Source organism: Canis lupus, chromosome 25 (assembly GCF_003254725.2).
Source record: "Canis lupus dingo isolate Sandy chromosome 25, ASM325472v2, whole genome shotgun sequence".
Taxonomy (NCBI): Eukaryota; Metazoa; Chordata; class Mammalia; order Carnivora; family Canidae; genus Canis; species Canis lupus.
In genome coordinates, this window is record NC_064267.1 from 28,941,922 (window position 1) to 28,968,988 (window position 27,067).

General features: G+C 39.3%; 1 protein-coding gene across 1 annotated transcript in view; it reads right to left on the minus strand.

The window, feature by feature from the left end:
• EXTL3 (exostosin like glycosyltransferase 3) overlaps positions 1–27,067 on the minus strand; it is a 151,078-nt gene that overhangs the window by 123,555 nt on the left and 456 nt on the right. The window lies entirely within an intron of this gene.

The following is a 27,067-nucleotide window of genomic DNA, read 5'->3' on the forward strand; positions in this document are numbered from 1 at the left end:
GCCCTTATAAAAAGAGCTGAGAAAGATCCCTAATGCCCTGCTGCTGTGAGGTTACAGCATCAGTGAGGAAGCTGACTCTCACCAGACAGTGAATCTGCCATTGCCTTGACTTTGGCCTCCCCGGCCTCCAGAAATGTGAGAAATAAGTGCTTGTTGTCCATAAGCCACCCAGTCTACCGTGTTCTCTTAATAGAAGCCCAAACAGATTGACACTCAGCCAAATACCATTTGATTTCTCTCTGCTCATTCTGTAATCAAGTGTTTGTCAAGTGCATTTTTATCAGTGGTCACTGTCACAGATAGAGAAGATGTTGAATATCTGAAGTGAATAGCTCCTTCTACAAAATAAACATTTATATTTTATTTTATTATTTAAAAGATTCTATTTATTTATTCATGAGAGACACAGAGAGAGAGACAGAGACATAGGCAGAGGGAGAAGCAGGCTCCCTGCAGGGAGGCCGATGTGGGACTCAATCCTGAGACCCCAGGATCCTGCCCTGGGCCGAAGGCATGCACCAAACCACTAAGCCACCCAGGCATCCCAATATTCATATTTTAGTATTAAAGCCTCATCAGCTTACTTATTCTCCTTCTGCCTCTTTTATAAACACCCTTTTAAAAAGTCCATATTCATAAATTCATAACAGAGTTATGGGATTGACTTTTTCTTCCTTCCCCACCTCTCCCAGCAACTATATTTCTACTAAATTTCACCAAACTGTTTTTTAGCTTCCTGGTGAGGAGTTTTTCCCTCACTCAACAGAACATCTATCATAATTTTTATTTTATTATTTTTATTGAGATATAATTGACATATAACATTACATTAGTTTTAGGTATGTATCTATCATGATTTTAAACATCAAACTCACCCTTCTGAAAATAGTCATGGCTTAAATAAGTATAGAGATGCTATAAAATGTAATTTTACTTTCCACTGTGTATCGGCTTTGAGAATCCACTTAAATGGACAAGTAGGCACATTTGCTTTGTTGACAGTGCTAAGATAGAAGACGGAGCTAACACCGGGTCAGGCCCCACTTGTATTTTGAAAGGATAAGAAGACAGCAATATTTTCTCATTTATTTTCTTCTTCTTTTCCCAAGGGCCTCTTTGTAACTCCTATCCGCTAGAGCAGCCAAATTCTGGAGTCTGCATTTTTAAGCTTAGATGGAATCTAGAGATCAAGCGTCTGCAGTCCTGTGACCAGCTTGGACCAGCAGTTTCCTCAGCCCTGCTACGAAGCAGAAAAAAAAAAAAGAGATAACCACAACCTCTACCTGAAACCTGTTCCACTGAGGGAAGGTTTAAAGGAGACCTTGTAGGGATCCCTGGGTGGCGCAGCGGTTTGGCGCCTGCCTTTGGCCCAGGGCGCGATCCTGGAGACCCGGGATCGAATCCCACGTCAGGCTCCCGGTGCATGGAGCCTGCTTCTCCCTCTGCCTGTGTCTCTGCCTCGCTCTCTCTCTCTCTCTCTCTCTGTGACTATCCTAAATAAATAAATAAAATATTTAAAAAAAAAAAAAAAGGAGACCTTGTAAAGTGGAAGAAATGAGGGGTTTCAACAAGTACTGGTCTTCAAGTGGGGGTATGCAAACACTTTCTACAGGGTAAGAGACACCAACAGCTTAAGGAATCAGTTACCAGATCCTTGACATAAATCCAAAAAAAATTCCCTGCCTGAGCTCTTGCCTGTGCTGCCCAAGCAGATTCTTCCTTTCTCCAACAGTCCTTTATCCACTTTATAAAGGATGAAAGACAAGAACACCTCTCACCTGTGCTAATCTTACCATGGCTCACTTCCCTGGGCACCAAACAGAAAGAGGATGGGATGGGGGGCACTTGGATGGGTCAGTTGGTTAAGCATCTGCCTCTGGTTCAGGTCATGATCCCAGGGTACTGGGATCGAGCCCACGTTGAGCCCCACATCAGGATCCTGGGAAGCCTGCTTCTCCCTTTGCCTCTACCTATCACTCCCCCTACTTGTGCTCTCTCAGTCTCAATCTCTCTCTCTCTGTCAAATAAATGGATAAAATCTTTTTTTATTATAAAAAAAGAAAGAGGATTAGGAATATCAGTGTTGATGCTAAGGGAACAAGCAGCTGTATGGACTGAATAGCCCATATTTCTACAAGTCAGGGGGTTTCTGATGCTTTGTGTTCAACAAAACTGAAGGAAAGGCTTAAAAGAGTCGCAAACTTACAGAGCATTCAGAATGATTTTTGACAATAGGTCAATATAGGATTTTTTGGCTCAAATGAGCTCAAAGAATTAACTGAGAGTGCTATAACACTTTTTTTCCATTCTTCTTTTCATCTGAACAAGATTCCTCTGTGTTTCCACTCAGAAACACATTTGATACTGAACTCTGACCCACTCGAGCAGTGAGTAATAATTAAACCAGATATGTAACCTCGTTGTGGTAAAAAGGCCGTCTCTCTCATGAAAGGATGTATTTCCACGAAAATAGAATTTTATATTTAGTAATTGCTTACTAATTTGAAATATGTATTGCTGTTTTGACCAACTATATTACTAATAATTATAATGACAACTCCATCAGAAGAGATTATTCCATGGTCATAGGAGCTACAGTCAAGAAATAAAAATATTAATATCAATTTATATATATATTTATTTATTGCAGTACAATAGGGTGGCCACTGAAAGATTTTCAAGCTTAAAAAATACACATGAGAAAAATCTATCTGGGAAGTAGAATGGAACTGCAAATTCAGGGGAAAAAAGGCATGACACAAAATTTCTGATGTGTAAAGGACAGCTTGTTCTGCTATTGTCTGAAGACCCCCGGACGCCAACACGGGATCATACATTTGGGTAAAGCCAACATAGTAGAAACTGAGAGAACAAAGGAACAATCAGTATATTTTTGCTACTAGAATACAGGAAAGCTAGATTACAATGATGTAATGTTTACATATGCAGTAGACATAAAAAGTTTAAAAGCAGCTCTTTGTTCTCCTGCTTACTGTGGGGCAGGCACCAGCACATGTGAAAGAAAAAAGATGACAGGACAAGCAGGCAATTAGACTTGTGGATGCTGAAGCGCCACCGGATTGAACCTGGTGAAATGACCCTGGGTTCCAGGATAGAAGCCAGCATACACGCGGTCCCACTGTAAGCCTGGGTCACGCCACCTCATCTCAGGATTCATTCTAGAACTCCATGAAACAAGGCCTCATAATTACTTTGGGGGTAGAAGTCAGTTCAGTTGAACTCTCACCAAGTACACAAATCTTTTATCGTGAAGATCTAACTGGATTCTTTTTCCGAATCACACTGCAAATAAATTCATTGTGCTCCTACGGTGCCATATGATATTATTTTATAAATGCAGATGATTCAAAAGCAGCGAATGCTTGGCCATTGCTCTCAATAAACTTGCCATCTAACCAGGAGGACAACATCCAAGTTAAAATAACTGAAGAACAATTCAAAGCAACATATAAGAGAAACAACTACTCTCATACTTTCCCAGTGGAAGTATAAATTAGTACAATCCCCTGTGGAAGGAATTTGGGCACATAGATCAAAATTACAACTAAGTTTCTCCTTTGACCCAGTAATTTAACTTCTGGGAATGTATCCTTTCCAACATATTAAGAAATAACATATATACAAAGTTACTCACTGCAGCATTATTCAAAATAACAAAAGATTGGAAAGGACTCAAATACCCTTGAATAGAGGACTGGTTAAATAAATCATGCTATATATATATACAATGGAATATTCTGAAGGTATAAACATGTACAAGGAAGCTTTCAATGAACAGATATTTTTTTAAGTCTCCAAAACCTATTAAAGGGGGGGAGGACTCAGCAAGTGCCAGAAAATGTGTATATGATGCACCCTTTTGTTTATGTGGGAAAAACAAGAATGTAGAATATATTTGTATTTACTTTAATATTCATAGTGAACTCTAGATGAATACACACAAAAACTAAAAGCCGAGACCAGCAGTGAGTTGCGAGAGGGTGAAAAGAGGGTGATGGGGAAGGGAAAGAGGGAGACTTTTACTGCATAAAATGCATAGATATCTTTGGAACCTATATGTGGTAGTTTTTTCCATTCAAAACAATTAAGAAGAGAATAATGTAAAAACACTCTCCAAGGAAGCCCAGGAGAATGAGGATGAAGCTGGTTTTCGTGAGACTCCCCCTTGCCCTGTTTCGGGCATGGACTTCAGCTTTGGCCAGGTCTGTGGACGGTAGGGAAAATGAAAGAGACCGAGAGCACATAGTTTTTGCAGTGCACTATTGGGCTGTTTCTGCTGTGCCATGATGTCTGAAGGCTTCTGAGCCACTGCCCAGCTGAAATTCTTCCCCTCTTGGTGCCTCTCCTTCACCAGGGCCTGGATCCCAGCCCTCCCTGCCTGCCTTGTTGCCAAGATGTTCATGCCCAGCCATCCTCACCAGTTACCAGAATCCTCAAGCAGCTGGCTTTAATTTTTACTGTGGGAGGGCAGAAGGGGGGAGGGCAGAGTCGATTAAGTAAATTTCTATTAAGGGAAGAGTAAAGTGCAGGAGGTCAAAGAGTCGGGGACAGATGCCTGGCTGGCTGCCAAGTCAAGCTTAGAAAATACTCCCCAAAGATACCAGAAAAATCTGCCCAAATGTGGAAGCTGCTGGCTTTGGGTTGTGTAATCATGGGAGATTTTTTTTCCTGGTTTTTATGCTTTGATGTGCTTTCCAATTTTATTTTTAAATGAGTATAGATTACCCTTAGAAAACAAACACTATTGCACACCATGTGAAAGATGTATATATTAAAAACCAAACCACTATTCTTAAATAGTTCAGGAACTTTGAAAGATAAAGAAAGGCAGGTCAGATGGGCAGCATAAGAATTTCACAGCTGTAGGGGCACCTGGCTGATTCAGTCAGTAAAGCATGTGACTCTTAATCTTGGGGTTGTAAGTTCAAGCCCCACGTTGGGCATAGAGCCCACTTTTTAAAAAATAATAAATAATAAAAATTGAAAAAGAAATTTACAGCTGGAAATGGTAAAAATAATAATATTATATTTTTAAAAATTTTCCTATAATGCTGAAGATGTCACCTGACTGTAAGTTGGTGTGACTTGCCTAGTTAGGCTGGGCAGTGTGGAACTGTCCATGGTTCCAGGGCAGGAAAGGGCAGTCATTTAATGGATGCCTGCATTTGTCCTAACTCTCCAGGCCACAGTCAGGGCTTCCTCTGTCTTCCTCTCACTGGGTCTGAAACTCGGTATCTAGCACTTTGAACCCAAATGATGATGATGGTCCTATTCATCTCAGAACTGTAACAAATACATTTTGAAAGTTGGCCAGTTTCTCTCTCAGCTCCTTTAGTGAGCTAATATTCAAATTATCTAAGTAGGTTTGGGCAGAGCTGAGGCTAACATGTTTTTCACCATTTAACAAACAAGTTTTAGGGGTGCCTGGGTGGCTCAGTAGGTTAAGCATCTGCCTTTGGTTCAGGTCATGATCTCAGGGTCCTGGGATCAAGCCCTACATCAGGCTCTCTGTTCAGCAGCAAGTCTGCTTCTCCCTCTGTCCCCACCTCTGTGATCTCTCTGGCTCTCACTCACTCTCAAATAAATAAATAAAACCTTTAAAAAATAAAATAAAATAAAAAACAAGTTTTATTTAAAGGAAAGTCAGTATGGGGTGCCTGAGTGGCTCAGTCAGTTACACATCTGCCTTCAGCTCAGGTCATGATCTCAGGTCCTGGAATCAAGCCCGACATTGGGTTTCCGGCTTAGCAGGGAGTCTGCTTCTTCTTCTCCCTCTGCTCTTCCCACACTGCTTGTGTTCTCTCTCTCTCTCTATCTCCCCTCTCTCAAATAAATAAATTTAAAATCTTAGTAAAAAATAGAATTAGATGGAAAACCGAGCCCCTCAATACTTGAAAAAATATAGAATGGACCTTGATGTTTGCAAAGGATCTAGTCTAAAGACTTCCTGAATTCCAGATGTGAGAACTATACTATCACACAAAACTTTCCCCTTTATTAGTCTTTTGATTATAAATGATAGGCACTCAAATGACAGAAAAGGTGTATTTGGAGGATAGAATTCAAGGAATGGCTAGACAAAAAAATTTAAAAGACAGAGTTTCAGTAGGCAACTACAAGAACAGGACTCAGGGACATACACACCACCAAGACTCTGTCCATCTCTCACTTATGCTTCTCCATGCAAGCCATTTTCATTGCCTGCTCCACATAATAAAAATATGGCCACTGAAAGTTTGGTCAAGTATCACCACTGGCAAGGAGTTGCTCAAATTTTTCTGGTTTCAAGTTCAAATATCCCAAAAAGAATCTTTGATTGACCAGCAATGGTCAGATATCCACCCTGGACCAATGAGCTGTAAGATCATGGCAGTTCCTCCTAGAATCACATGATTGGAGTGAAGAATACCTGATCTCAGTACTCAGAGGATGTTAGACAGACCAAAATAAATAAACAACAATAACAACAGAAAAAAGAAAAAACAGAGGGCTACTACACTCCAGTATAAAATATTCTAAAACTCAAAAATGTAAATGACATTTCAACCTTTATGTGAGTCCTTTTTTATTTTCTATGCAGCAAAGCTGCAGTGAGATAAGAAGGCTGGACTTTTGCCTGGGCACTCTCAGAAACAAAGAACCTCTCGCCCATACACCAGCCTCACAGCACATACAATTTAAGATCATTCCACCTTAGCCCAATCTAAACTGCTATGTGTCATGCACTTCTGATTGCTCACAGATGGTAAATTATAAATAATAAGGGTCTAGGATGCCTCAGAGAAAAGCATTTTTAATGGCAGGTGCTTTTCTGAAATGAATAGATTATATAAAAAGGAAGAATGGTTTTCAATGAGCCTGTATTCTGACTCATCTTGACACCACCTGTTCCTTCCCACCTACTCGATCACATCTAACTCCTATTGTTTCTATGTCAATAGCAACCCTTCCTTTAGTCCCTTTCCCTTAATCTACGACTGTCCTAGTTCAGGACAATATAACCAGGTTGAATCATTCTATAAATACCAAAAAGAGAAATAGGATGCCTAGGCTCTTGTTTGACAAAATACTCATGAGGAATAAATGATTTTTTTAAAAGATTTTATTTATTTATTCATGAGAGACACAAAGAGAGAGAGAGAGGCAGAGACACAGGCAGCGGGAGAAGCAGGCGCCATGCCGGGAGCCCGACATGGGACTTGATCCCGGGTCTCCAGGATCACGCCTTGGACTGAAGACAGGCACTTAACCGCTGGGCCACCCAGGCACCCTGAATAAATGATTTTTAGTCCCAAAGTTTAAGATTAATGAAGCCAAGGCCAGGAAAATGACAAGAGCATGGGTTTTGAAACCAGATAGCTCTGGTTTGATCCCAGCCCTGTCACTGACTCTCTGCATGACCATCACCAGTTATTCAATTCATCTGAGGTTGATTCTCTTATAATATTGGCATAATAATATTTGTCTTGTAGATTTATTGTAAAGATTAAAATAGATAATGGATTTTAAATTGCCCAGAATATTAAGGAAATATTTAATATTTGCTTCTGACATTAGAAGACTTGTGCTGACCTTATGAAGGTCAATAAGCAAATGCAAGGGGGAATGCAGAGGGCCAGAGACTAAATCAGTTCCCCTTCTCCCATGTTCCTGGGGCTCACAAACAAAAATCTGCCATTTTTTTCCTCTAAGCCTAAAAGGTCTGACTAAATAGTAGCTCTTGGTTCTCCTGGTTAAGCACTGGTTTGATGAAAAAGTTATCTGAAGGGAAAAGGAGTCACTCTTTCTTGGGACTGGATATAGCCAGACTCTGTATTTAAGGAGACTGAAAAGCTTGAGAATGCTAATTCCCTGAATATTCTAGTAAAATTTGAGTAACTTAAGTAATTTTCACAGCATATTATGAACTTAAGGATGGGGTAGGAGAGGTTTGTGGCATGTGCCAATAAGTGTAAATGTTTAGGATTACAACTAACTTGGGATACGAGACAGAAGATAGAGCTTCAGATCAAACACCTGAATATTTTGTCCTACATTATGATATGATATAGATTACAGCAGGAATATGATGATAGATAATGGAATTAAGGAAGGTTTTGCATTATTGAACATGGATTTAACAAGAAAATCTTCCTTAAATTTTTTTTTTGTTATTTTAGTCAAATTCAACAGAGAGGAAACGAATCTCTTGTGACCTACTGAGAATAATGAGGTCAACAAAATCTCCTGAGAATTTGTAAACCAGAGAAGTTTCTATCTCTTTTTCCTAATTCAAGAATCCTAAAAAATCATCATTACTAGGGAAATCAATTCTGGTACTAAAAGTAATACTACATTGCTTTCTATCATGTTAGGTAACATTTATAAGACTTAACATCTCAGGAAAAAAACCTCTTCTGTTGTATTATAGAGATTTGCTATTTTTTCCTAGCAATTACCAGCAAACAACCAACATAAGTAATCTGTGAGAAAAAATGTAAAACATTCTTGAAAGAAAGTTCTAGATAAATAGAAAAACACTCCATGTTCATAGATTAGAAGATTTAATGTTGTTAAGATGATAATACTACCCAAAGCAATATTTAAATTCAATGTAGTCTCTATCAAAATCCCAAGGACCTTTTTCTGGAGATGGAAACCCCATGCTAAAAATTCATACAGAATTCCAAGAAACCCAGAATAGCCAAAATAACCTTGAAAAAGAAGAATAAATTTGGAAAATTCATGCCACTTGATTTTAAAACTTACTACAAGGGGATGCTTGGGTGGCTCAGCGGTTCAGCTTCTGCCTTCATCTCAGGGCATGATCCTGGAGTCCCAGGATCGAGTCCCACATCGGGCTCCCTGCGGCTTCCTGCAAGGAGCCTGCTTCTTCCTCTGCCTGTGTCTCTGCCTCTCTCTGTGTCTCTCATGAATAAATAAATAAAATCTTTTAAAAATAATAATAAATTTAAAAATAAATAAATAAAAATTATTTAAAAACTATAGTAATCAAGCCTGTAGTGCTGGAATAAGAATAGACATATAAATCAGTGGAATAAAATTTAGAGCCTAGAAATAGACCCGTGGATATATGATCAATTGATGTCAATAAAGGTGCCTCTCTAAAGGGAAAGAATAGTCTCTTTAAAAAATGGTATTGGGGGATCCCTGGGTGGCGCAGCGGTTTGGCGCCTGCCTTTGGCCCAGGGCGCGATCCCGGAGACCCGGGATCGAATCCCACATCGGGTTCCCGGTGCATGGAGCCTGCTTCTCCCTCTGCCTGTGTCTCTGCCTCTCTCTCTCTCTCTGTGACTATCATAAATAAATAAAAATTTAAAAAAATGGTATTGGGAAAACCAGATCGCCACATGCAAAAGAATGAAGTTGATCCTTATGTTACACCATTTACAAAAAGTAAGTCAAAATGAAGCAAAGACCTAAATTTAAGAAGTAATACTATAAAACTCTTAGAAGAAAACATAGGGGCAAATTTGTATGCTCTTGGATTTGGCAATGGTTTCTTAAGTATGATACTGAGAGCACAGACAACACAAGAAAAAAATAGATAAACTGGACTTAACAAAAATTTAAAACTGTGCATCAAAAAACACTCTCAAGAGAGTGAAAAGACAACCCATAGAATGGGAGAGAATATTCACAAGTCATATATCCAATACAAGTTTAATATTCACAATAAAGAACTCCTAAAATCCAACAGCACAGAAACAACCCAGTTTTAAAATGGGCAAAGGGGGCACCCAGGTGGTTCAGTGGTTGAGCATCTGTCTTTGGCTCAGGTCATGATCCTGGGGTCCTGGGATTGAATCCTGCATTGAGGTCCCCATGGGGGGAGCCTGTTTCTCCCTTTGCCTATGTCTCTGCCTCTCTCTGTGTCTCTCATGAATAAATAAATAAAATCAAGATTAATTAATCGATTAATTAATTTTTAAAATGGGCAAAGGGAAGGGTAGAAGTGAAAGAGATAAATAGGTGAGATAAAGAAGATTTCAGGGCAGTGAATTTATTCTAGATGCTACTATGATGGTGGATATATGTCATTATACATTTATCAAAACTCACGACCCTGATATAAAACTATAAACTTTGAAAGATAATGAGGCATCAGAATAGGTTCACTGATTGTAACACATGTATCACTCTGGTACAACAGAAGCTGATCCTAAGACTCAGTGGAAGAATAAAGAACTAAGAATAACAAAAAAATAATTTTGAACAAAGTAAAAACAACCAGGCCCCCTCTCCCTGTGAGATATCAAGATGTACAAAAAGTTACTGTATTAATAGAGTGTTCTATTAGTGCAGGAATAGGCAACTAGATCAATCAACCGAAGAAGCTCCGAAACAAACTCTACTGTATGGAAACTAGGTTTCAGACAAACATAACAGATTGGTGGAGAAAGAATAGACTTTATAATAAAGGTGCTGGACCAATTGATTTTCTGTATGGAAGAAAAAGAAAAATGGATCCCTAGTGGATACCAATCACAGAATAAACTCTACATGGATTACATGATTAATGTGAATATCAAAACTTGAAAAAAATTTTAGGAAGAAAAATATACATATGATTTTGGAGTGGGAGAGAAAAAATTTTAAATAATACTTGAAACTACAAATAATAAAGATTATAAAATCTTGACTGTCTTCAAATTAAACTTGTCTGTATATCAAAATACCCCATAACAAAGCAAAAGACAAGCAAGAGATTTGGAGATCTCTGCACAGTGTATGACTTGTAAAAGATCAGTAACCAGAATATACAGTGAACTACTTCAACCAATATAAAAAAGAACAACATGACAGACAAAAAAGCAAAGAATATGAACAAATAATTCAAGAGGAGACACGAATGACCAATAACCACATGAAAAAATGTTTAGCCTCTTTATAAGGAAAATACAAACCATTATGAGAGATCATTTCACACGCATCAGATTGGCCATTTTAAAAGTCAGAGCAAAAGCAGAAGCTGTCACACATACCATCAAATGGCACAACCATCGTGGAGAGAAATTTGACCATTAGTGTGCATTCACTATGACCGAGCATTGCAGCACTAGACAAACAGTTTCTCTTGCTAGAGAAACTCCCACCCATGCAGACAAGGACACGGCTACAACAATGTGCCTCAGGGGCACCTGGGTGGCTCAGTGGGTTAAGCATTTGCCTTTGGCTCAGGTCATGATCTCAGGGTCCTGGGATGGAGCCCTGCATCAGGCTCCCTGCCTCTGCTTCTCCCTCTCCCTCTGCCATTCCCCCTGCTTGTACTCCCACTCACTCTCTCTCAAATAAATAAATAAAATCTTTAAAAAAAAATGTGCTCCAGAGCATCATGTGTATTTATCCACACATTTGCATTTATATGTAGCAAGTGACAGGACAAAAGCATGCACTATAATGATAATTCAGAACAGTGGACCTCTGCAAGGGAGGAAGAGATGAGAGGGAAACTGGGGAGAGGTACACAGGAGGTGTCAGCTACACTCATATTTTTTATTTAAAAAAGGGAACTGGAAAAAAAGGCAAAATATTAAGACTTGACCAAACAGTTGTGAGTACATTATGTTCTTTATACTTCTCTAGGTCCTTGAAATATTTCATAATAATAATTTTTGAAATCCTAGCAGTAGTTATCCAGCATGACTTTGCGGACATAAACATTCCAGATAGTTGGGCAATTGCAGAGGACAAGAGAGATTTAGAGCTGAAGGAGCCAGGAAATGTAGATGATGCAACACCATAAGATACAAACCAGAGGCATCAACTTTTTGTTTCCTTCCTGGTAGGATGATCAGTATCAAGGGAATTCCCCTGGGAGTCTCCCCCAGACCCCATCCATGCACCTCTCTCAAGGCTGTATTTCCCAATTCTCCCTCTAATTGTGACCCCTATTCTACACATGGAGGAGAGTCACTTATTCCCTCTCCAAGCATTTCCTGCAGAGATAATTAAGTATTTTAATACAAAATAAGGAAAACTCAAATTTCGTTTCCTTGGAGCTCCTTACTGCTGATCAAAAAGTGTTGCCAAGACTGTGAAGAAAGAACCATAAGCAAAAATAACAACCACCAATGAATGACTCACCAAGAGAAGGTAGGGAGTTGTGGTAGTTAAGTGTGTTCCAATACCAACTCCTCTGCTTATTTCCTGACTTAATTTATATTACATCTCTCATGCTCAGTTTCCACACCATCAAATAACAATAATTCCTCCCTCACACGGTTAATGAGAAAATAAGATTATATATGAAAATCTCTTATACAGTGGCTGGCAAATAACTTATTAATAATTAATAGTAATAATATAAATTCTTATTACCCAATAACCATGGGTTGGACTACCATGTATTAGTTAATCTTTGCATTTGCTTATGTAAACTCCACGATAACAAGTAAGTTTGTTTTGTCTCTTTTGTTCACTGATGTGACCCAAGGACCTATAACTCTGGCCCATACTAAACAATAAATGTTTGTTGAATGAATGAATGTGAATCTCAGTATTTGGCACATATTAGGCACTGAATAGTTACATTTATTGAGAGCTTATGATGTGCTAGGCATTACACATTTTGTATGTCCTATAATCTCTATAACAACAATACTGTTCATTTTATACGTGAGGAAGCTGAGGCCCAGGGAAATTAATTGCTTCCCCAAGAAGAGCCGGGATTTGAATCCAGGCTGTAAATTTTCAGATGTTTGTTGAATTCATTAATCAATAATGGCTCAGAATTAGTTTGACAATTTAGTCAATGTTCAGAGTAGTTAGCATAAGTTACCTTGGGTAGCCAGGTGAATTCTTATGAATTTTACAACAAATTGTTTATTCTTAATTTAGTGTTTATTATGTGTATCTATGGCTTATTGGCAAAGATTGACCATGTTCCAGTCCAGGAGTGGAGGCCAATGATACTTCCAATATCTCTGCTGGGGTAGTAATGAGGAAGTTTTCCACATTTTACAGAGAGAGTTACTGGACAAAAAGCTGGAAAATAAATGTCCCGAGGTTATCAGGAGAATTAATAAGTAAACTAGAAATAGAACCCAAGTCACTGCTCTCTCTTCACAAGACTCCAACTAACCTAGTTTTTGATTTTGAGTCCACTGCATCTAGGAAAAAACAATATCAAGGCAAGAAAGTAACCCTTTCCTTTTCGTAAGACCTCAAATATTTCCATATTTATTTATAATCAGTTACTTCTCAAGAAAAAGGTCATATAAAATAACTTTATAGAAGTCTATTGTGGAAAAATTTAAAACAGATAAAAATTAATTTCACTACCACCATATAATGTTTGTATAAACTTCTAGTCATTTTTGCATATTTTTCTTCTACAAAAATGGGATGAAACTGTATACATTTTATAGCTTACATTTTTCTAATTAATAAAATGTAACTATCTTTATATGTAAGTAAATATATTATTTTTAGCTGAGGAATCCCCTTGTATTTATATGTTAAGTCCTCATGGCTCAAAATTCAAGTTGTTTCTAATTCTCCTCCATTATAAACAAGGGTGAGCTGAACATGTTAAAGCTAAATCTTTTTGCATGAATTTAATTATTTCCATAGGATAGATTTCCAGAAGTAGACTTGCTGGGTCAAAGGGTTGCATTTGGAATTTTTGTATTTAAGCACAAACATGTGTTTTATTTATTTTTTTTAATTTTTATTTATTTATGATAGTCACACACAGAGAGAGAGAGAGGCAGAGACACAGGCAGAGGGAGAAGCAGGCTCCATGCACCAGGAGCCCGACGTGGGATTTGATCCCCGGTCTCCAGGATCACGCCCTGGGCCAAAGGCAGGCGCCAAACCGCCGCGCCACCCAGGGATCCCCGAACATGTGTTTTAAATATATTTTAACTTGTCTTTCACTTCATTTTTAGTTTCTGTTTTAGTATCAAGAGCTACAAATACATGCCAAGCTCCTGATAGAGACTGGTTGATTGAACATCTTATATATTCCATTTCTCTCTCTCCTTTTTTGGAAGCAACAGTGTCTGCAAGTTACAAAGAAGGGAGTAAAGATGAAAACAACACAATAATGTTGACCCAGAGTAAGAAAGACTAGTTGGTAATACAGTCACTTTTCAAATAGGAATAATAAAAGTGCATGGCCAGTCAAAAAAAGAAAGAAACAAAGAGAGTAACTGACCCCACTAATAGTTAGGGAAATAAAATTCCATCATCAGAGGCATATGCAGAACGTTGCATGAGGCCCCACAATAAGATTTAGAAGAAATGAAATATGTTGGGTTAGTTCTAGACCTTGAGAAGCAGGGCATCATAATCAAAAGATATGTTGCACATTTCATTTTAAATTAATGCTTGAAGAATATTTATGCACAATATCTGAATGAACCATCAAGGAGCTTTCTTTGGAATAGGTCCATTAACTGGAATATCATAATGCTTTGGTTAAGTGGCTCCATTTTTTGGTTTCCTTAAAGTTTAAAAAATTTTGTTAATAATTAAAATTTTAAATTAAATAATATTTAATTAACAATCCTAATATGTGTTTTCTCACCCATATCTCATTTTTTAAAGATTCTACATATTTCTTTGCAAGAGAGAGAGAGTGTGCACATGTGGCACGGAGGAAGGGGGGAAGTGCGGAAGGGGGAGAGGGAAAGGGAGAAGCAGACTCAGACTCCCCGCTGATCAGGGAGCCCAATGTGGGGCTCCATCCCCAGACTCTGAAATCATGACCTGAGATGAAGGCAGACACTGCCAACTAAGCAACCCAGGCACCCCTTACCCATATCCAATTCTATTATAATTATTCTTAGTAAGTTATTTTTATTCAGTCTTTTCCATACCTCAACTAGGTTTTCACAGAAGCAATTCTCTTTTCAAGCTCCTATTTTGTAATGGACATCAGTCAGTAAGCCTCAGAGAGGCAATGGAGAACAGAGTTCACACAAGTTAAACAGAAGTCTGTTACTTCCTTTACACGAGTGTTCCACAGATCAAATCCAGATGGCATCTACTCAGTAATTACCCTTCTGAGGCAAAAGCAGTGAAGCAACTGAATCCAGTGTGTAACTTCTAGTTTTTTGTGGACAGTGCATTTGAAAGCCAATGGCACCCATGATCAACCCTACTTGGGAGAACAGGACTCCAGAAGACACTTGGGCCTCTACAGACCAGGGAGTAGTTTTCATCCTGAGATGAAAACAGTTGTTGGAATCTATGGAGATGTACAGGATCAGTAAGTACATTTAAAAATATAAAACATGTGAAGCTAGAAGCAGTAAGAGTTCTCTGAATTAATATAAAAATCATACTACACTAGTCTGTTAAAAGTGCTGATATCATGATACCATGGAAGAAGAAACCACTCTGGACTGAAAGTTATGAGCTCTGAGTTCTAGTCCAATTAGGTCTGGGGCTTGTACAAGTTCTAGTCCCTTTGAGCTATACCAAATGAAGTGAAATAGTGCCAGGTGATAACTAGGACTCTCTTCAGTTCTGAAACTCTACTATTCTTTAAGGAGGACCAAAAAGCACATTTTTTAAAAGGCAGTAGATATTGTATTCTAGATTTTCCAGTAGTTTACAGAATCAATCTAGATTCTAAAATCTAGAAGAAAACTGGAAAATCTCCTAGTACAACAATACCCCATTTTGTTTCACAATTCAAACAAATATTTATTGGGTGTCTTATTCTGATGCTGGGGATACTTCCCAAAACAAGGGAAATATCTCCCTTCAGGGACTTTATGGTCTGCTGAGGGATACGGATGATTTTACAATTACAATAGAGTATTATAATTGCTAAGATGGGGAAGTAGAATGTTCTAACAGGAAGAAATATGTACATACTACAGTATGGAAGGCTTTTCTAAGTACAGTTATACCTAATGTGAACTGAAAGTAAGCAGGGGTCATGAGGAGGGGCTCAAGAGGGACATGGTCCAGGAGGAGGAAGCACTATGTGAAAAGGTGCAGAGCTGGAGACAGGTGGCTAATCTGGCATCTGTGGCTGAACTGCCTGGAATAAGGGAGGAAGTGAAAAGTGAAGTAAGCAGGAGCCATACCACCCAAGTGCTTACAGAATCTAACAGGCAGCTTTGCCTTTAACTTCCTACCAAAGCAGGGGTCATCAAAGATTTATATAGGCAAGTGATAGGATCAGATTAACATTTCTAAAAGATTAGTCTGGTTGGTTTCCTGGGTGGCTCAGTTGGTTAGGTGTCCAACTCTTGATTTTGGCTCAGGTCATGATCTTAGTTGTGAGATCAAGCCCCGCAACCAGCTCTGCACTCAGCATGGAACCTGTTTAAGATTCTCTCTCTCTCTCTCAATATCTCTCTCTCTCTCTCTCTTCCTCTCCCCCTCACTCATCCTCTGTACATAAACAAACAAACAAACAAACAAATAAATAAATTCTTTTTAAAAAAAAAAGACGACCTTGGCTGTGATATGAAGAAAAAATCAAGAAAATCCCTGGGAGGCTGTTGCAGGAATCTTTAGACAAAAAGTGGTAATGACCTGAACTGAAATACCAGCAGCAGGGAGGGAGAGAGATTTAGAAGTTGGGATGGGACTTGGTGATTAAGCAGTGGGGGAAGAGGAGTCAAAAAATGATTCCTAGAATTCCAGATTAAGAAATTGGGTAGAAATTTTTCCATTGTTTGCTAAGAGGATTGGATATAAGCTGGGAGTTGCTGGCAGGCACTGTGCCATCACTTGCCTGAGAATGGAGCCAACACAGACGAAAACAACGCTAAGAGGCAGGAAGAATGAGGCTACTCCTTATGTCCTTATTTTACATTTCTGGACCAGCTATCCCAGCTCTACCACTGGACTTTACAGGCACATGAATCAATGTATTTTCCTTGACTATGGTTTTTGGTGGTGGTGGTAGTGGTGGTTTGGTTGGTAGATTGTTAAGTTTGAGTTGGGGTCCTACTTGCTTGGAATCAAAAAAACTTGGGAAGAGTGGAGACAGTGGGAGTACAGAGCCCAGGGTATAACTACCATTGAAGAGGTGACACAGGAAGAAGAGCCCAAGAAGAAAGCAAGAAGAAAAAGGAACCTGGAAAGTACAGCACCGAGAAGAGAGTTCTTCAAAAAGAAGCGTGTGGTCAGTAAAGTCAAATGCTGTTGAGAGATAAGACAAATGCATTGAGGTTAGCAACAAGACAGTAGTTTGTGGCCTTTGTGAGTACAGTTTCAGTGGAGTGACAAGGATACAAGACAGACTAAAGGGAACTAGATGCTGAGATAAGGAAGTAGAATAGAAACGATTCTAAATTTAAGATGCTGAGTTGTGAGGGGCACCTGGTGGCTCAGTTGGTTAAGCATCTACCTTCAGCTCAGGTGACGATCCCAGGATCCTGGGATCGAGCCCCAAGTCTAGCTCTCTGCTTGGTGAGGGGCCTGCTTCTCTCTCTCTCTCTGCCTGCTGCTCCACCTACATGTGCTCTCAATCTCTCTTCTCTGTCAAATAAATAAGTAAAATCTTTTTAAAAAATAAAAAGAAGGGCAGCCCCGGTGGCTCAGCAGTTTAGCACCACCTTCAGTCCAGGGTGTGATCCTGGAGACCCGGGATTGAGTCCCATGTCGGGTTCTCGGCATGGAGCCTGCTTCTTCTCCCTCTGCCTGTGTCTCTGCCTCTGTGTGTGTGTGTGTCTCTATGAATAAATTAATAAAATCTTAAAAAATAAAAAATAAAATAAATAAAAAGAAGTTGAGGTGTGAAGAGGAGGAGGTTTTCAGATGGATGAGATGGGGACATATATATACAGGCTAATGAGAAGGACTCAGCAATCCTTGAGAAAGGTCCCTGAGGGATGAGGGGAGAAGGTTCAGAGCACCAGCCCAGGCACAGATTTAAAAGTTGGCCCTAACCCAAGGGATGGATATCTCTTGAGTTGGGACTGTATAGAAAGAGCAGAGGATACACGCAGAATTAACCAGACTAGTTCGTGTGGCAGCAGGAACCTGAGGTGTTTCTACTGGACAGCCTCTATCTTCTCCATGAAGTAGCAGGCATGGTCCTTTGCAGAAACTTTGGTGGTGGGAGGTTTAAGGAGAATGAAAGGTGTTTGCAAACTTGCTGTGGAGAAAAGGAGAGAGACTAGGAAAATAAAAAAGAGCTGACATAGAGCTACAAGGGCTCACTTGATGAGAGAGACCATTCCGTGGTTTTACCTAAATCTGGTAGTCAAAGAAAGAATGGAATCTAAAAGAAAGTTTGCTTTCTGAGACATCTGATTTACATAAGAGACCTTTATAAAACAATCTCTTTTATAAATTTTTTTAAATGCTAGTACTGGAATACTCTTCATTACTAAATCTAAAAGAGGAACTGTTAAGCTTTGTGATATGACCCTCGGCCTTTCTGCATCATAAACTGCCAACATGATGAAGAGAAACCACAGGAAGTTATCACAAAATGGTGTGACAAGAGTGCAAAGTGGCCAATAAGATTCAGCAGGCTGGAATAGGAGAAGGAATCTGGGTTTACAAAACAAATCGAAACTCAAACTGTGCTTGCAAAATAAAGGTTTTGAGATCTTAGGGGCAGCCCAGTGAAGAGATCCAAGTTACCAGCAACAGTTCTCTTAAGAGCAGACACAACCCTTGGGTTGACCAAATGCCAAACACCAAAAGGCTACTGATAAGGTTGCCTTGCAGTGTCAACTCTTAAGTTTCAGATGAGAGTGATAAAAACTCACATGAGACATCTGCATTGAAAGATGGCCTCTCCCAGCCACTTAGCTATCTATCCAAGTTCTGTCCATATGCCACATTTTATCATTATCATATGCTGTGGGGACCATATTATCTCAACCCTTCCTGAAGTGTCTTCTCTGAATTACAATGTGATCTTGTGATAACTATCTGCAGGAAGCTATGATACTAATACTCTGAATAGTGTATTTTGCCTTTTAGGGTTGAGGGTATCTCCTAAGCAGAATTATTCAATATTCTTCACAAAGGAAAAACAAACAAAAACAGAAAACCAGGCAGGAACTTTGCCATCCTTGCCTCCTTGCCTGGGTTTTCATTTATCTGCCTCATTTCTTACCTATCTTTCCAGTTTCTTGAGCTAGAAAGTTCATTCCTCCTTTAGAGTACTCTGATTCTCCTTAGCCTTCACACACTGAGGTTAATGTCCCAGAAGTAAGTGATTACATCTTTTCTAACTTTGAAGAATTTGTAGCCTAAGTAAATACCGAGGGACTGGTGCTGTGATAGGAGGTAGAAGGCAAAAATGTGAGAGTGATCATTTCTTCAGCGTGAGCAGAAAGAGTCAGGAAGGCCTCATGAAGGAGGTGATATTTTAGCAGAGTCTTGAAGGATGAGGATTTCCCAAGGAAGGGAAGGTGAGGGGATCCCTGGGTAGCTCAGCAGTTTAGCACCTGCCTTAAGCCCAGGGCATGATCCTGTGGTTCCGGGATCAAGTCCCACACGGGCTCCCTGCATGGAGTCTGCTTCTCCCTCTGCCTATGTCTCTGCCTCTCTCTCTCTCTCTGTGTCTCTCATGAATAAATAAATAAAATCTTTTTAAAATAAAAATTAAAAAGTTATTTAAAAAAAAAGGAAGGGAAGATGAGGGAGCATGGAAAACAGAACAGCATAGTATTAAAAAGCATGGCATGTAGAATAGGCTTACTTCTGGGGGCTGTAAGTTGCACAGCATGAATGGAGCACCGAGCTTAGGAAGAGGACAGAAAATGAGTTCAACAAGTGAGAAGGAACCAGACCAGACACTACAGAGCTTAAGAGTAGTTGAGACATTAAGAGCTTGGACTTTATCCTAGTCCTAGTGTGAAACAGTATTTTTTCCCCTTCCCTTAAACTGGATAAGATTAGAATTTTTAAGAGAGAAGTTTTGTTGAACACAAAGAGAAAAGCAAACAAACACAAAAACACAAAGCAAACATACAAAGGCATAAAAAAGAACAGCTCACAGGTCCCAGATTCCAGCCCCAGATCAGCTTTGGTCATAAAGCTCATAGATCGATGGTCTATCCCAGGCTTTCTCTCCTCAACCCATCCAAGTTGGCACTGAAACAGCCTATTGCACCTTTTGTCCAGTAGCCCAAACACAAGGCCAAATGGAGTTTCATTCCTTCTAGATCCCATCTCTTACTATTCACTCTTGGGCAGCCTTGCTTACACTGAAATGGATTAAGTTTTTAATCTGTAACTGCCTTGGCACCTGGATCTGGGATCAGCAAACACTTTCTGTAAAAGGCAACTTAGTAAATATTTTAGATGTTGTCAGCCATACATATTTCCGTCACAACTACTCAACGCTGCTGTTGTATCATGAAGGCAGCCACAGACAATATGTAAACAAAAGGACATGGCTGTGTTCCAATAAAACCTTATTTACAAAAAAATAAAATGCCATAAATTTAAAAAAAAAACTTTATTTACAGACCCTGAAATTTGTATTTTATATCATTTTAATATGTTATGAAATATTATTTTTCTGTTTTTTTTCAACCATTGAAACACATAAAAACCATTCTTAGCTCACTGGCTATACAAAAACAGATATGGGCATGATTTGGCCTGTGGATGAGTTTGCCAACCCCTTTTCCAGGAACTAATTCCCAAGGCAAAGATGGTCTCTTCCACTGTTATCTAATTTGTCTATTATTATAACTGATACTAATAATACTAATACTGACCATGTGTTGAGCACCTAGGTGCCAGGTAATATGTACCACAGAGAACTGCTTTGAAGAATAAACAAAATAATGCAGGTAAAGCACTTAACATAATGCTGCATCTGAGGTAAGCATCAATAATTGTTAACTGCTATTATTATTTTTGTTTATACATCTTATCTCTGATCACTAAAATGACTCATAAAAGGATGATACTAAAATCCAATGGAGGATCAGAAAAATTAAGTAATTTGTGAAAGTAAGTAGCAGAGCTAGGATTTGAACCTGATTTATCTGACTTCAAAGTCCATGCATGGTCTTTCTACTATATCACTTCCTGTTTAGTTTACGTAGAGTAAATTCACCAGCTGCTTGTTAATTGCTGGTCTACCCAAGAGCAGCAGGAATTATCATCCCTGGAGTCTGCCATTTTGTGTCAAGAGTAGCACAGGCTTATTCTATTCTTGCTTCAAAGCTTAAATGCCTGTTGGACCACTTAGCTCTTATTTCCTGCCAAGGGATAGTCTTCTCTATGACAGTAAAGATGACTAAGCTCAACGGACAGTTAAGCCTTTTCCTGCTCAGGTGTCCGATTCGGCCCATTTCCCCAGGTTCTTCTGGTGACTCATCCTTTGGTAACTTCCTGAAAGTGACTCTCCTGGGATCCTACTGCAGTAGCATTCTGACAGAAAAATACACTTTCAGTGACAACTCCAGGTAGTGTCTACGCAAAGCTAAGAGTGTTGTTGCAATAAAAACCATTCATCTGGGTGACGTTTTCAGAGTTGACCATAAAATGGTATTGGAGATATTGTCTACAGCTTCAAAATTATATTCAAGGGAGCCCATGTGATAAATCCTTCCTTGAATTTAGTTACAGAAAAAAAAAAGTCTTCTCTATAGTTGAATCTGTATATTTTATCTTGCCAGAATAAGAATATGATATAACCCAACCTGTTTCCTTTTATGGCTTCCAAGAAGCATACAGCCAAACCCATGCCAAAGCATCTCATCCCAGGTACCTAGTAAAATCTATTTCTGCTTCACTGCTATGACCACTTTTATCTTTTACAGTTTCAAATCTACATAGAATATACTGTGTGTCTCCTCTATGTGAGGGACTGTGACTTTCCTAACGTCCCCTTCCTTCTTAAGTGGTTTCAAATCTTGCCCTTGTTTTACTAAACTACCCTAGTGCCTTATTGTTTAAGCCCTGTTTTACCTCATATCCTATACCTAAGGTCTTCTGAAAGCTGGCAAGTCCAAATATTGGATTTTTTTCCAAATATTATATTTCAAAGAAAAAAGTCTCTATTCACCTTTGTGCACACAGTTGTGAAGAGCCAACCGGGCTTTATCCTTACAGGTCACACGATTGGGGTGTAATACCATGAATATAACGCCCCATGAAGGGCTTTTCCATCTCGCGTGGTCTTCTGCATCTCTCTCTCTCTATCTCTGCTTGTTTCCATGTATCACTCTTTGTGTTTATCTTCTGGAGTTCCCACTGTAGATATCACTGATCCTCTATGCAGGCATTAAGAACTTTAGGCAGTTCCCACACTTGTCTGTGCCAATTACACGAGCAGGACTCCCATTCTGCTGCATTTGCAGCCCCTAGACACACGTCCCAATGAGAATCCTTTAGCCCTGTGTGATTTCCTCACCGGAATCATCACTCTCTTTGGCATCTGCCACCCTCCTGCTTCCCCTCATGTCACTTCCCCTCCAATTATATCTGTTCCCCTACTGACCTTTCTGTAAGTCAATGAAGGTTAATATAGAGTTTACATCCAAGGGCGACTGTCAGGACAGCATCTAGAATAAAGCTGGCAGACACTTGTTACCTGATGAAAAAACTGGAAACTGGAAAAGATATTTGACACAATGTAGGCCCTCAAGCATTTGATAATGAATGGTTGAATGAATGAATGAATGAACTCTAACTCATCATACTTTCCCACCTTGCTACCTTGACAAAGCCTGCAACTGAACATCAGTTCTAAGCACCTGACTTTCTTCAGTAATTGTAATCCTATGAATTGACTGCAGCAAGACTGATCAAGATAGAAAGCTTGGTTTTTCTCTCTCTGCTTAAAAAGAAGGCCAGAGCACACCTTTGTCAGCTCAAAGAGGTTCCCCGTCAGTCCCAGGCATGAATGTCTGGCAGAGGCCAGGTTTTTGCTTTGAATTCTCCCTTTGCCTGAACTTGCTCTGTCACCTTGGGCAAGTCACTTGATGACGCTGGGCCTCACTGTGCTCATATGTAAAAGTGGAGGTTGAACTAAATGGTGGGTGCCTCCGGAACCTTCTAACTTTACACTTCTGTGATCTGTCCTCTGGGAATCCAGCCAGCATTCTTTTCTTGGGCTGGGTTTTTCAACATGTCCGCTTTGATTTTTGACTTGTACTTCCTAGTCTTCTTATCACAAATTTATTAAGTTTCTGGAATGTGGTCATCTGACCATAACATGATGCTCAGTAGGACTTTTGTGTGTATGTGGTAAAATAAAATTGATCACTTTAGCCATTTTTAAGTGTATAGTTCAGCGTCATTAAGCACGTTCACATTGTTGGGCCACTTCACACCACTCATCCACAGAACTCTTTTCATCTTCCCAAACCAAAACTCTACCCATTAAACATTCTATTCTCCTCCTCCCCTGGCCTGCAACCACCAGCCTACTTTCTGTCTCTACCATATGTGGAATCATACAGTATTTGTTCTTTTGTGACTGGCTTATTTCACTTAGCATGATATCCTCAAGTCTCATCCATGTCAGAATTTCCTTCCTTCTTAAGGCTGAGTAACACATTTTGTTTAGCCATTTGTCCACTGACTTGTTCTACCTTTTGACTATTGTGAATAATGCTGCTATAAACACAGGCATCCAAACATTTTTTTGAGACTCTGCTTTCACTTCTTTTGGGTATACACAGAGAATTGGAATTGCTGGATCACATGGTAATTCTGTTTACTATTTTGAGGAACTGCCAGCTGTTTTGTTCAATGGGACTTTTAAATGCAGAGACAGAACCACTTAGGAAGCTGGGCATTGCAGGCTCATTGTCATGCTGACTCCAAGAAGGGTTTCAAGGATATAGATTTGCGTGGAAGGGTTGTCTTGCCTCATTCTTAAGAGGAGGAGGACCCACTTGCTATTCAGAATGAATCCCACACTAGACACTCGACCTGGAACTGCTTCTGACCCTGTCTCAGTATCAACTTCTGTAAAGTGACCTAATGATACTTAATTTTCAGAGTTTTTATAAGGGTCGAGGATGATGTACTCAAAGCACTGAGGTAAGCACTTACAAAATGAAGATATTAATCTTACCCTACTGATTGCAAAGGGTTCTAAAACCCAAATGAAATAATATATGAGAAAGCCATTCTATAGATGCTAAGCCCTCATCGTTTTCTAATCACTTCTACAGCCACCTGCCTCCTGGCCTCTTCGGTCTAGCTTTCGCTCAGGCCTCAGAATGACTTTCTAAAGCACATATGATCCTGTTGTTCCCTTACTAAATATTTCAGCGGCTCCTCTCACCATTACCGGCCTTCTCTAATTTGACACCTACCTCTCTCTTCAGTCTTTCTTATTCCTAGTCTTTCCGGGCCTCTTATCTTGCACTTCATCCCCGTGATTTTGTTCATACTTGTCCCCTCTACCTGGAGAACCTCTTTTTCCATTCCTGCCTAAAAGTCATCCTTTAATATGAATTTCAGGCAATGACTTTTCCAGAAGGCCTTCCTGACCCCATGAGACCAGAGTAGGAGCCCACAGCAGCAGAAGCAGGTATCACTATACCAAGAACACGCTTTCTTGTAATTATCTGTAGATTGATTTCCCAACTAAATCAGCTTCTTAAAGTCAGGGGTTATATTATTTGCATTTCCAGTGTTAGCACAGTGTTAGGATGTTTATTGAGTAAATAAATATGTGAATATGAATAAATTAGGTGGTATTTTTATTATTATAAAGTTGGAATAGTTCACATATGATTAACTCTTGAGTTGATCAGAATAACTGTTTCTAATAGTCTCATATTACATGACTCTATTATTAGAACAATTCTAATAACATGCTATTTAATGAAGAGGAGGTTTTGTTGTTGCTGTTAATTAGCACCACAAGGGATAGAAGCCAAAGGAGATATATTCAAAGATACTGTCTCTATCCCTTTCTCTTTCCAAAAAAAAAATGTGTTTTTAAGTTGAGGTCCTCTGGTTTTCACAGTTCTTCTGAAAGATGCTTTTGCTTCTTTAATGGGTGATAAATATCCTGCCCGTAATTGTATGCTCCTGAAGTACACAGCCCCCAAAAAGGGGGCTATGCCTATTTTTCACTAGGAGTGAACTAAAGCAGTGAGTCCAATCTTGCATTTAGTAGGTGCTTGATAAATGTTTGCTCAAGGAAGGAGTAAATTATGAGTCACTTGTTTGTGCTAACTGCTGTAAACTCCAGCCTGTGGCTAGAGGTCAATTTTTAAATTTATCTCCTTCAGAGGTAAGAACTGTTCCAGCTATGCTGTTTTTGAAAATAATAAGGACATTGGAAGATTGTAAAACCAATGGACTGTTTATGGTAACTTAAAATGCATATATTTACAGTTGATGTAGGAAACATTTGATCTGCTTATTTTTAGTGAGCCCATGAATTTGTATTTAAGTTTCTTTATATGGGTATCAGTATCTTTCCATATGACTCTCTTGAGGCTATGGGCTATGGGCTTACTGATGCTTATAATCTACTGTGCAAAGTTATCTTTAACACCTGCTTAAACTGCTCCTTTTAAGCTTCAAACAGTGCCCTCTAGTTCTTTTTTTTTTTTTTTTTTTTTTTTTTTTTTTTTTTTTTAGTGCCCTCTAGTTCTTATGTGTGTTGGTGACGATTAATGACTTAACTAGATTTTGGTTTTATCTTTTGGGTTTAGTGCTCCTAACTGAGGACCTCATGATGGGAAGCACTGATGTATATTAAGACAAATTTTCTCCTTGTTTTTAGTTTTTTAAAGATGTGTATCTTTTGGGCACCTGATGGCTCAGTGGTTGAGCATCTGTCTTCAGCTCAGGTTGTGATCCCCGGGTCCCAGGTCCTGATCTTAGGGTAGTTAAGATCAAGATCCCAAGCAACTTTATGCTCAGTACAGAGTCTGCTTGAGATTCTCTCTCTCCCTCTCCCTCTGCCCTGCAACCCTGCCTCTCATAAATAGATAAATAAATAAATAAATAAATAAATAAATAAATAAATATTTTTTTCAAAGGTGATAATAGTTTGAAAGACTTTTCTTATTTTTGATTGTTATCTCCAATCAATAAGTGTGTCCGGCAAAAGAGAAATAAGTTCATTCATAGCATTTTACATTTGGAAAGAACAATAAAGAAAATTTAATCATCCAATGTTCTCAGAGGCAGAAATGTTGTAGAATCAAGTTTGTCTGATTTCCTACCTTCTGCCTTTTATGATGAGCTAATTTGGATCATGTTCACCTGAAGAATATACTGTTTAATTTTCCTCATTATAATCTTTATTATTAAACAATAAATAAAACTGCTCGTGGGCACCTGGGTGGCTCAGTTAAGGGTCTGCCTTCAGCTCAGGTCATGATCCTGGGGTCCCTGCTCAGGGTCTGCTTCTTCCTCTCCCTCTGCATGCTTTCTCTCTCTCTCTCTCTCTCTCTCTCTCATAAATAAATAAGTAAATAAATAAATAAATAAATCTTTAAAAAAGAAAAAAGAAACTGCTTGGATTTCACAATTAAAATCAATCAATTGACAATTATTGGAATGGGTATAACAGGGTGGGGGTTTTAAATATATATATATATATATCTTTAAAAATATATTTTACATTGGGGATAGACATCAGAGGATGAAAGGGCTTTTCTGAGCCTCTAGATGTGGGCAAAAGGACTTCATTTTAGAACCGCAGCCTGGAGCTTTCAGGTTGGAATTATCCAGGGTTGGCATTATTACCAGGGTGAACATTATTACCAGGAAGTGAGGCTGAATGAATGGAGCCTTGCAGTGTGACCCAGAAACAGGCTGAGAAGGACAGACACCAACAAGCTCAAGCTTTCGCAGGTGCCCCCCTATTCCAGGGCATTCAATCTGCCAAACTTCGTTTTTTGGAAAGGTCAAATTGTAGGATCTCCATACTAGGGTCAGCCGTGCTGTGAGGGGGCTGTGGCAGTGGGGACTGCTGGGAAGCTGTGTCCTGAGAAGTCCTGGGGGACAGTTTAGAACTTGACACCTACTGCCTTAAGATCACAGGTTAGCCACGTCCCGATAGGCGACAGGGCGGCGCACCGGACAGACGCCGCTCACAGGTACCTGAAACCGCGGGGACTCAGGATCCCCATCCACACTGTGAAACAGACCCGGACCCCCGTCTACATCCTCC